The sequence below is a fragment of the Daldinia caldariorum genome, assembly GCF_022478825.1.
Source record: "Daldinia caldariorum strain CBS 122874 unplaced genomic scaffold F4812scaffold_7, whole genome shotgun sequence".
Classification (NCBI taxonomy): Eukaryota; Fungi; Ascomycota; class Sordariomycetes; order Xylariales; family Hypoxylaceae; genus Daldinia; species Daldinia caldariorum.
This window is the reverse complement of record NW_025953043.1, coordinates 592,419-605,061: the sequence shown is the minus strand read 5'-3', so window position 1 is coordinate 605,061 and position 12,643 is coordinate 592,419.

Genomic DNA, 12,643 nt, shown 5'->3' with positions numbered 1-12,643 from the left:
TTAATGGCTTAATAAAAATAATAAAGAACGTAAAATAATTTATAATATTAAACCTTAAAAAGGTATTTTATTTAATTTAAATAATTAAAAGTAATAAATAAAAAATAATAATATAAACTCCTTTTAATTATTATAAATATTTGATTATGCCATTTAGATTTATAAATATATTAATAACATTTTAAAAAATAATTAAAATTATATTATAAAAATCTTTAAGAAAAACGGTTTTTATTTATTTAAATAATATCCTAATCTTTTCTAAAATCTTTAACTAATATAAAAAATATATAAACAAAATGCTAAAAACTTTAAATAAAGTTAATTTATTAATAAACTTAAAGAAAAGTAAATTTTATATATAAAAGATTAATTATTTAAAATATATAATTATATTTGAATAAATTAAAATATAAAATTTAAAAATTATAATAATATAAAATTAGTTTACGTTAAATAATATTATTATTATATAATAATTTTACGGATTTATTAATTATAATAAATAATTAATAAAAGATTTTAGTAAAATTATAAATTTTATTATAGTTATTATATAAAAAAAAAAGAACTTTCTAATAGATACCAAAAGTAAATAAAATTTTTAAAAAAATATAAAAAGTTATTATTAACGATCTAATAATAAGATTACTTAGGTCAAACTAGTTAAAACAAATTTATACAAACAGATCAAACGCAGCTATAGGCGCAGTCTTAAAATAACTTAAAGATAATAGAATATGGTACTTAATAACTTATTTATTTAAGATTTTTAAAAAAGCTTAAACGCAATATTAAATTTATAATAAGGAATTATTTATTATTATTATAATATTTAAAAAATAAAGATATTAACTTAATAAAATTAAAAAATTAATTATAATATTATTTAATTATAATAACTTTAAAATGCTAATAATTATTTAAAATTTAAAACTTAAGGTTTAAAAATAGGTAAAATATTTTAATAATTTTAATTTTAAGATAATTTATATTATAAGAAAAGCTAATATATAAGCTAATATATTTAATAAATCTAATAGCGTTAATACGAAAGATATAATAAAAAAAAAATAATATTTATATTAAACGAATAAAAAGTACTTATTTTATTAATATTATATTTTATAAAAAAAGATAATATTTAAATAATATATATTTAAAAGATATTATTAACGGAAGAATTATTCCCGGATATTAAAGTAAAAAAAGGAATAATTACTTATTTAAATAAAATATATATATTAAAAACCTTATAATATAAATTTATTAAAGAATATTATAAGCATTTATCATATAAATATTAAAAAATCTTTTAAATTATGTAACAGATTATAAGAGATTATAATTTCCTAGACTTACTTAAGATAATTAAAAAAATAATTAACAATTATAATATATGTAATAAAATAAAAGTAATTAAATATAAGTTATATAAGCTTATATAACTCACAGAAATTCTAAATAAAGTCTGGAAAATTATCGTATAAGATTTTATTATTAAATTATTATTATTAAAAGAACTTATAATTAATATATTATATAATAATATATAAATAATAATTAATAAATTAATAAAATATAAACATTTTATATTATATAAAGAATTTAATATAATTAAAAACTTAATTTATATATTCTTTAAATATATAATTAATAAATATAAATTATTAAAACATATTATTTTAAATAAAAATAAATTATTTATATTTAAGTTTTAAATTAACTTAATAATAAAAATAAATATGAAATAAAAACTATTAATAATATATTACTTATAATTAAATAAACAAACAAAATATTTAAACCAAATATTAAAATAATATCTTCATATATATATTAATAAAATATAAAATAATTAAATAAAATTATTATTATAAATAGAAATTATATATAATAACTTTATAAATAAAAATATAAAAATATTCCCATTTAAGGCAAATATTAATTACAATTTTATTATTATAAAATTAATTAATATAAAAAAAACATTTGTTTTTAGGGTAAAAGCCATAACGGAATAAGTTATTATTACATAAAAATATTTAATAAATAAACTTAAATTTTTATAAATAAAAATAAAGAAATATAGCAATTAATATAAAATTAAAAAATTAATCTTTAAAAAGAGAAATAAAGTTTATTTATTATAATAAAATATTAAAATTAAAAGACTAAATAATAAATTAAATTATAAAAAATTTAGATTTTTTAAAATTAAAAAAGTTATTTTAGAAATTAATTATAAACTATTATTATTAATAAAAATAAAGTTATATCCAATATTTTATATTTCTTTATTAAAAAAAGCATTTAAAAATATATTAGTACAAATTATTTTAAATATTAAAACTAATTAAAAATATAAAGTTAAAAAAATATTAGATTTTAAACGCTTTAAAAATTAAATTAAATACTTAATTAAATAAAAGAATTATTTACTAAAGGAAAACATTTGGGAATTAATTAAGCACCTTAAAAACGTTTAAGAACTTATAAAGACATTTTGCCAAAAAAATCTTAATTGCCCACGAACGTTAATAAATTAATTTTTAAGTTAAAACTATTTTAAAAAGTAACGGCCTTATTAGGGTCGCCCTCGGAAAAATTAAAAGGTTTAGGGGGATTAACCTAATTAAGAACATCTTAATCTTTATCCTCCTTTTCTTCTAAATATTCTAATTTAATCTTACAACATATGATTTTAATAACCTTTATTTTTATAACTTCTTTTTAAAAATAAAATTAATTAAAACACTTAATATAATTAAATATATTATTTTAATAATAATTAATCTTTTTTTATTAATTATTAATCTCGGCCTAATATTTATAAATTTTATTATAATATTTGCGAATTTTATTTAATTAACCTTTAATTTTTTTATATAATTAAAGAAATTTTTCCTTAACTTTATAACATTTATTATATAAATAAAATAATTTAAAAGATATATCACCTAAAGAATTTATTTTTATTACATTATACCTTAAATAATTATTATTATAAGCATAATAATTATAAATGGAAAAATCAATAATTAAAAAGTAAAAGATTTTACTTATATAAGAATAATAAAAATAAAATATCCCCCAATAGTTAAAAGACTTAATAAAAATAATACAAACTTTACAAATAACTTTTTAATTAAGTTAATAACAAATTTTAAAAGTTACTTTTAATATATGTTCTAATATTATAAAAAAAATTAATTTTATTAAGCTAAATAAAATAAGAAAATAGAAAAAAAGAACCTATTAGGATTTTTAAGGATAAAAAAGTTTAAAAGGAGGGAAATAATGTTATGAGTTAATAAGTAATAAAGCTATACCCAATATAAAAGCGGAAATATCAACTAATAACATTTCAGTTAAACTTTAGTTATATAGATTTTATAAATCTTATAGATCTTATGGATTTTACTAAAAAATATAAGATCTTTAAGATCCTTAAGAACCATAAGAACCATAATACCTTTAATAGAACATTAAATAAGGAAAGAAGTTTATAAATATTTAAAACTATTATATATTTAAATATTTATTTATATTTTCTTTAACTATTAATTTAAATTTTATATTTAACTTATATAAGGGGAAAAACTTTAAACTTTCTTAATAAATACTTTTAACATTTTATTAATACTTAACTTATATTATTATTATTTATTTAAAATTAAAATCCCTTGTTATTATACTTTAACGGACCTTAATGTAAGTTCGTCATAATTATTAGAATTAATAAAATTATTAAGGATTATAATGACTTTAAAAAATAGGAAAGGTTTATAAGATATTTAAAATTATTATATATTTAAATATTTATTTATATTTTTTTAATTATTAATTTAAATTTTATATTTAATTTATATAAAGGGAAGGATTTTAAGCTTTTTTAATAAATATTTTTAACGTTTTATTAATATTTAACCTATATTATTATTATTTATTTAAAATTAAAATCCTTATTATTATATTTTAATAAATTTAAATATAAGTTTATTATATTTTAATAATTTTTTAATTAATATTATTATTAATTAAATATAATATAAGTGTTAATTTAAATAATAATATCTTTTTATTTACTTAAATTAATTATAATTTATTTATTTTAAAATATTTTTTAAATAAATCCCTTAAAAATTAACTTTTAATAAAAGTTAATTAAGTAAAATAAAATAACGAACTTAATATATTATTTTTCAATTATATATTAAAACTTATTAATAATATAGTTTTAGTAGAAATTAAGTTTTAAATTAAATTATTTAAAAAAAAGGTAAAAGAAATTATTAAAATTTTTAATAAAGGAAAAGAAAAAATTCTAATTAAGGAGGAGCAGATAAAAATCTTAAGAAAAGGACTTTAAAGAGTATATAATGCTTATTAAATACTTAAAAAAGAGATGAAGATTTTAAAAAAAGAATTAACCTAATTTAAAACTAAAAAAAGTAAAGATCTTAACGAGAATCTTAATAATAATCTTAATAATAACTTTAATAAGAACTTTAACTTATAATTTATAAAGTAATAAAAACTTACAGTTTTATTATTATTTAATAAAGGATTTAAACCCTTTTTATTACTTAAATATAATAATATTATAAATATAAAAACTTGGTTTAATATAATTAAACTTTATTTAACTTTTTTTTAAGTTAACCTTAATAAGGATAAATATAAAATATTAATTATATATTAATATCTTAAAGATAATACCTTTAAATAACTTTAATTTATTATGAACAACTATTTTAATAATATTTAAGAAAAGATAAAAGAGTCCTAATATATTTTTAATAAATATTCCAACTTTGAAAATAAAATAAAATTAATATTTAATAATTTACTTAAGAAAAAAAATACTTAAAAGGCTATTTAGAACTTTAAATAAATTAAAAAAGCTTTAAAATATATTACCAAATTTAAATAATTAGTAATAATTACTTAACTCCTTAAAAATGCTTAATTTAATTATTTTTATAAAGGATTAATTATATAAATTAAAAATAAAATTTTTAAAGAGAAAAAACTTAAATATATTAATAAATATATTAAACGTATTATTATTTATAATAAAAGATTATATAAAAGGTTTTAAGAAAAAAAAATTAAAAAACTTATTTTTACTTATATTAAAAAAGAAATTAAAGAAATTAGTTTTAATGTAATTAAAATGGAAAAACCTAAGAAAAATATGATTAAAATTAAATATTATAATTATAATAAAATAAACCATATATTTAAGAATTATAAAACATTTTATAAATAACTTAAAATATTAAAAAAGTAATTTAAATTATAAATTATAAAAGTAATATCTTTAAAAGCATTTAATATTTAAATTTTTTAAATTGCTTAAAATATTAAAAATTATATTATTATTAATAATTATTATTTTTAAAAAAATATTTATAAATATAACTAATAGGACTACCTGCGTTATTTTAATAAAGAAAAGAAATAAATAAGAAACTAATTTATATCCCAATAATACCTATTATTTATTAAAATTAAAAAAAAATAAAATATAAATAAAAACTGCTTATAAAATATATTAAATTATAAATTAAAAGAATAAATATCTTTAATAACCATTAAAAATAATTTAAAGAATAAATTATAAATAATAATTCAAATAAATAATTATAATAAAGATAAATTTTATTAAATTGTAAGATTTATAAATAAATAAGAAATTATAATAAAATAATAAAAAAATAAATGGTCCTTTTATAAATTAAATAAAATAAAGTAATAAATAATAAATTATTAAATATATAATAATAAAATTATAAATATTAATTTAAGATAGTTAATTAAAAATAATTATATTTATATTTAAAAACAAATTATTAAATAAGAAAAAAAGTAAAATTAAGAATTTTATATACTTTTAATAAATTAAGTAACTTTAATTCCCTTTATTATAGCTTTTATCTAATTATGGAAATTAAAAATATAATATTTCTTAATTATTAAAAAATCATAAAAATAAGAGGTTATATATATAAAAGGAAAATCTATTATATAAATTATTAATAAATATTTTAAAATATAAAGAAAGAAGGTACTAGCTATTTAAACCGATTTAAAAGCTGTAAAAGTTAATATTTTAAAGATAATATATATTTTATAAAAAATTATTAAGATTGAATAATCTTTAGATATAAATAAATAGATCTTTATTTTTAATATTAGGAAACCCGATTTAAGATCCAAAATATATATATATAATTTATAATAAAACTTAAAATATAAGAAATATTATAAAATATTTTAAATATTATACTTTTATAATTATTATTAAATATATAATTTAATTAAAAAAAATATAGGATTTTAATTTAAATTGGTTAAAAGATATTTATTTATTTATTAATAAAAAATATTAATAAAATTTAAATCAAATTTAAATTAATTCTTTTAAAAAATATATAAATAAATAATATAATATTTAATATTGCACTTTTAATAGAAAATAAGTTTTAAGCTTATATATATTATGGAAAAACATAAGAAAATTGTAATTAATATAAATATAAGGTATATATAATCCATAAGTTTATTATTTTAAGAAAATATATAGAACGTTATAAAAATATGAAAGTATTAAATAAAGCTTTAATAAATTTTATTAAAAAATAATAAGAAAAGTTTAATAAAAAAGATATAAATAAAGAAAATATTTTATTAAGTTTTAACGCAATTTAAGCCATTAATAACTACTTATATATTATAATAAAATAAAAGGATTAGAAGTTTTAAATATTAGTTAATTGTAAATATTTAATAAATATTATTAATTTAAATATAATTAATAAATATTTAATTAATTATTAAAAAAAAGAATTATTATATTAAAGGTTAACAATTAATGAACAATTAATTAAATATAATAAAAAATAAATTAAGTAAGAAATTATAAATCTCCTAATTCGGATTTAATAAAAGGACTATTTAATTTCCTTTAATATTATAAACATTTAATATAATATGGTTTTAAGAAAACTTTAATTAAAAACTAATAACTTTAAAATAAATTAATAAAAAAACATTATTAAGTAATTATTATTAAAATTAAGTATAGAAGGTTATAAACTTAAATATCGGAAAGAGGCTAACTTAAATAAATTTAATATAACAGTAAAAAAGCACGTATTTGCGGCCTTTGAAAAAGCTTATAAAGTAATACTTTTATATATATTATAATTTATAAAATTAATTAAGGAAATAAAATAATAAAAAATAATAAAAGGAAAAATTAAGGTAATATATAATAAATTTACTAACATATTTAAAAAATATTAAAAAAAATACTTAAAATTATTTATTAAAAAACTTAACACTAATATAAAAATCTTAAATTATAAATCTTATAATTATAAAATAAATCTTAAAAAAGGATAATTATTTCAATTAAATAAAATATATTTATTAAGTATAAATAAATAAAAGGTATTAATTAAAATTATTGAATAAAAATTTGAAAAAGGGTATATATAAAAATTAGATTTATTAATAAAAAGCTTAATTTTTTTAGTACTTAAGAAAAATAAAAACGGGATATTAAAATTAAATAATGATAGAAATATAATATATTAAAATATATATAATTATTAATATTTTAATTTTATTATTAAATAAAATAGTTACTTTTTATTTAATATTAATAGTTTAATAAAAATAATAAAGAATATAAAATAGTTTATAATATTAAACTTTAAAGAAGTATTTTATTTAATTTAAATAATTAAGGACGATAAATGGAAAATAATAATATAAATTCCTTTTAATTATTATAAATATTTAATTATATTATTTGGATTTATAAATGTGCTAATAATATTTTAGGGAATAATTGAAATTGTATTATAGAAATTTTTAGAAAAAACGGTTTTTATTTACTTAAATAATATCTTAATTTTTTTTGAAACCTTTAATTAATATAAAAAATACGTAAACGAAATATTAAAAGCTTTAAATAAAGTTAATTTATTAATAGACTTAAAGAAAAACGAATTTTATATATAAAAGATTAATTATTTAAAATATATTATTATATTTAAATAAATTAAAATATAAAATTTAAAAATTGCAGTAGTATAAAATTAGTTAATATTAAATAATATTATTATTATATAATAATTCTATAGATTTATTAATTATAGTAGATAGTTAATAAAAGATTTTGGTAAAATTATGGATTTTATTATGATTATTATATACGGAAAAAAAGGAACTTTTTAATGGATATTAAAAGTAAATAAGGTTTTTAAGGAAATATAAAAAGCCATTATTAATAATTTAATAATAAGATTATTTAAATTAAATTAGTTAAAACAAATTTATATAAATAGATTTAACGTAATTATAGGCGTAGTTTTAGAATAATTTAAGGATAATAGGATATGGTATTTAATGGTATATTTATTTAAAACCTTTAAAAAAGCTTAAATAAAATATTAAACTTACAATAAAGAATTATTTATTATTATAATAATATTTAAAAAATAGAAGTACTGGCTTAGCAGAATTAAAGAATTAATTATAATATTATTTAATTATAATAACTTTAAAATGTTAATGATTATTTAGAAATTAAGATTAAAAGTTTAAAAATAAGTAAAATACCTTAATAATTTCAATTTTAAAATAGTTTATGTTGCGGGAAAAGTTAATACGTAAGTAAATGTACTTAATAAACCTAATGGTGTTAGTACAAAAGATATAATAAAAGAAAAAACAGTACTTATATTAAATAAATAAGGAGTATTTATTTTATTAATATTATATCTTATAAAAAAAGATAATATCTAAATAATATATATTAAAAAAGTGTTATTAATAAAGGAATTACCCTTAAATATTAAAATAAGAAAAGGTATAATTATTTATTTAAATAAAGTATATATATTAAAGATTTTATAATATAAGTTTATTAAAAAATATTATGAATATTTATTATATAAATATTAAAAAGTCTTTTAAATTATATAATAAATTATAAGAAATTATAATTTTTTAAGTTTATTTAAAGTAATTAAAGAAGTAATTAATGATTGTAATATATATAATAAAATAAAAACAATTAAATATAAGTTATATAAGTTTATATAATTTATAAAAATTTTAGATAAAGTTTAAAAAATTATTGTATAAAATTTTATTATTAAGTTATCATTATTAAAAAAACTTATGATTAATATATTATATAATAATATATAAGTAATAATTAATAAATTAATTAAATATGGATATTTTATATTATATAAAGAATTTAATATAATTAAAGATTTAGTTTATATATTTTTTAAATATATAATTAATAAATATAAATTATTAAAATATATTATTTTAAATAAAGATAAATTATTTATATTTAAGTTTTGGATTAATTTAATAATAAAAATAAGTATAAAATAAAGATTGTTAATAGTATATTATTTATAATTTAATAAATAAATAAAATGTTTAAATTAAATATTAAAATAATATTTTTGCATATATATTAATAAAATGTAAAATAATTAAGTAAAATTATTATTATAAGTAAAAATTATATATAATAACTTTATAAATAAAAATATAAAGATATTTTTATTTAAAGTAAATATTAAATATAATTTTATTATTATAAAATTAATTAATATAAAAGAAATATTTATCCTTAAAATAAAAACTATAATAAAATAAGTTATTATTATATAAAAATATTTAATAAATAAATTTAAATTTTTATAAATAAAAATAAAAAAATATAATAATTAATATAAAATCGAAAGATTAATTTTTAAAAAGGGAAATAAAGTTTATTTATTATAATAAAATATTAAAATTAAAAGATTAAATAATAAATTAAATTATAAAAAACTTAAACCTTTTAAAATTAAAAAAATTATTTTAAAAATTAATTATAAATTATTATTATTAGTAAAAACGAAATTATATTTAATATTTTATATTTTTTTATTAAAAAAAGTACTTGAAAATACGTTAATATAAATTACTTTAAATATTAAAGCTAATTAAAAATATAAAATTAAAAAGATATTAAATTTTAAAAAATTTAAAAATTAAATTAAATATTTAATTAAATAAAAGGATTATTTATTAAAAGAAAATATATAAGAATTAATTAAGTACTTTAAAAATATTTAAGAATTTATAAAAATATTTTATTAAGAAAATCTTAATTGCTTATAAATAATAATAGATTTATTCTTAAGTTAAAACTATCTTAAAAAGCAATAGCCCCATTAAGGTTATCTTTGGAAGAATTAAGTAGTATAAATGGATTAACCTAATTAAAGATATTTTAATTCTTACTTTCTTCTTTTTTTTCCTTTTTACGATTTAACTCCTTTTTACGTTAAAAAATATAAAAGGCTTTATTTTTAACCTCTATTTCTTTAACACAAATTTTTTTAAAATAAGAAATTAATTATAATAACTCTTTTTAACACTGAAATAATTTTACGGTTTTGTTAAATATTTTGTCCTTAATTTTATAACGTTTATTTTTATAAGATTTAATTTTTCTTTTTAACTTATTAAAAGAATTCATTTTTAAAACGTTATAATTAAAATAATTATATTTATAAATATAAATATTGCAATTAAATAAATTAAAAACAAAAATATAAGAAAATTTATTAAAACGCTTATAATTTAAATAAAAAATAAAGATAATATTAATTAACTTAATATAAAAAGTACGAAATTCCTTATTTTTTTGTTAATTAATATAGCTTTTTTATTTTAAAATAAATTTAAATATATAATTCAATATTTTAATAAATTAATATAAAAAAGTATAAGAAAGAGAAAGGAAATTATATTAAAAACGTATTTATTAATAGATTTTTAAGGGTAAAGAACTTAAGAGAAAAAAAATAATGTTATAAATTAATAATATAGGAATTATATTTTATATAAAAACAGGGATTTTAAAATATATAATTTTAAGAACGGGTAAACTATAAGTAAAACGTATTAAAAGGAAGTGATCCTAGTGATTTTAATAATTTTACAAGATTATTAAAATTAATAAAATTATTAAGGATTATAATAACTTTAAAAAATAGGAAAGGTTTATAAGATATTTAAAATTATTATATATTTAAATATTTATTTATGTTTTTTTAATTATTAATTTAAATTTTATATTTAATTTATATAAAGGGAAGGACTTTAAGCCTTTTTAATAAATACTTTTAACATTTTATTAATACTTAATTTATATTATTACTATTTACTTAAAATTAAAACCCCTGTTACTATACTTTAACGGACTTAAGTGTAAGTTTATCATAGTAATTTACGTTAATTATAAAACTTTTATTTAATTCTTTTAAAATTCTTTTTTAAAAAAATATAAAAAAAAATATTTATTTATTAATAAATATATATATAAAGTAAAAACAAATAATAAATAAATTAAATTATTTTTATATAATTTAAAATTATTATAAATTAATATTAAACGTAAAAAAACATTAGTTTAAAATGTTTAAAAATAGGGTTTTAAATATATAAATAATTGGGTAAACTTTAAAAAGTATTATTAATATTAATAAATTTAATAAATTAATTAAATTTACGAAATTATATAAAATATATATAAAATAAAAAAGCTTATAAGTTTATTTAAATTATTATATATTTAATTATTTATTTAAGTTTTTTTTAATTATTAATTTAAGTTTTATATTTAACTTATATAAAGGGAAAGTTTTTAAGCTTTTTTAATAAACATTTTCACTTTTATTTTAACATTTAATTTATATTATTATTATTTATTTAAAAATTAAAACTTATTAACATTATACTTTAATAAACTTAAATATAAGTTTGTTACATATAATTTATAATATAAAATACTTTAAAATTTAAAACATATACCTTTTTTACGTAACAATTATTAAAAATAAAATAGTAATAACTCTTAGAATAATTCTATAAATACCTTTATTTCTAGTATGGTAGTAACGGTTTTCAAGTCATTTACCCTTAAGATGGGTAAGCGAGGGGTGCTTGAAAAAACTATTACTTAATGATATTATCGTTCCAAAGTCATGAGCCTGAGCTGAGCAGCCAATGACGAATTGCACACTCGCTAGATTAGGTAGACATAATTATGTCAAGCAAGCTATGATCTCGACTATAACCCGGCATTAATATAAGCAATGAGCATGCCATCTAAATTCGGAGCTTAATTCTTACATGTTGCTATGTAGGTACGTCTGACTCGGAAGTATGGTCATCCTCTGACAGGGGATAAGATAGGGGTTAGGCGATAAGCAGTACCTAGGTAGGCAGCCATCTAAAGACTACCTCATATGCAGATTTGGCAAGGTTAGTTGGTATAGACTTCGTATACAGCTATGTTCTCAAGTGCCAACTAGGCACAGGTACATACTCCACTCATACCAACGAACCAAAATCTCTGAAAGGATCGAGTCATACTATTATAGGAATGATTTAAAAAGGTGTACCAATTAAATTGAAATGAGAAATGTACCGTGTCTGGTTTGCATTTGAGGACATGGTAATAGACTTTGCTGGTCCTGGAGACTCAATGCAAAGGCCAACCATACCTAGCTTATGTCATGCTCTCCATTATATATAGGTAATCTTC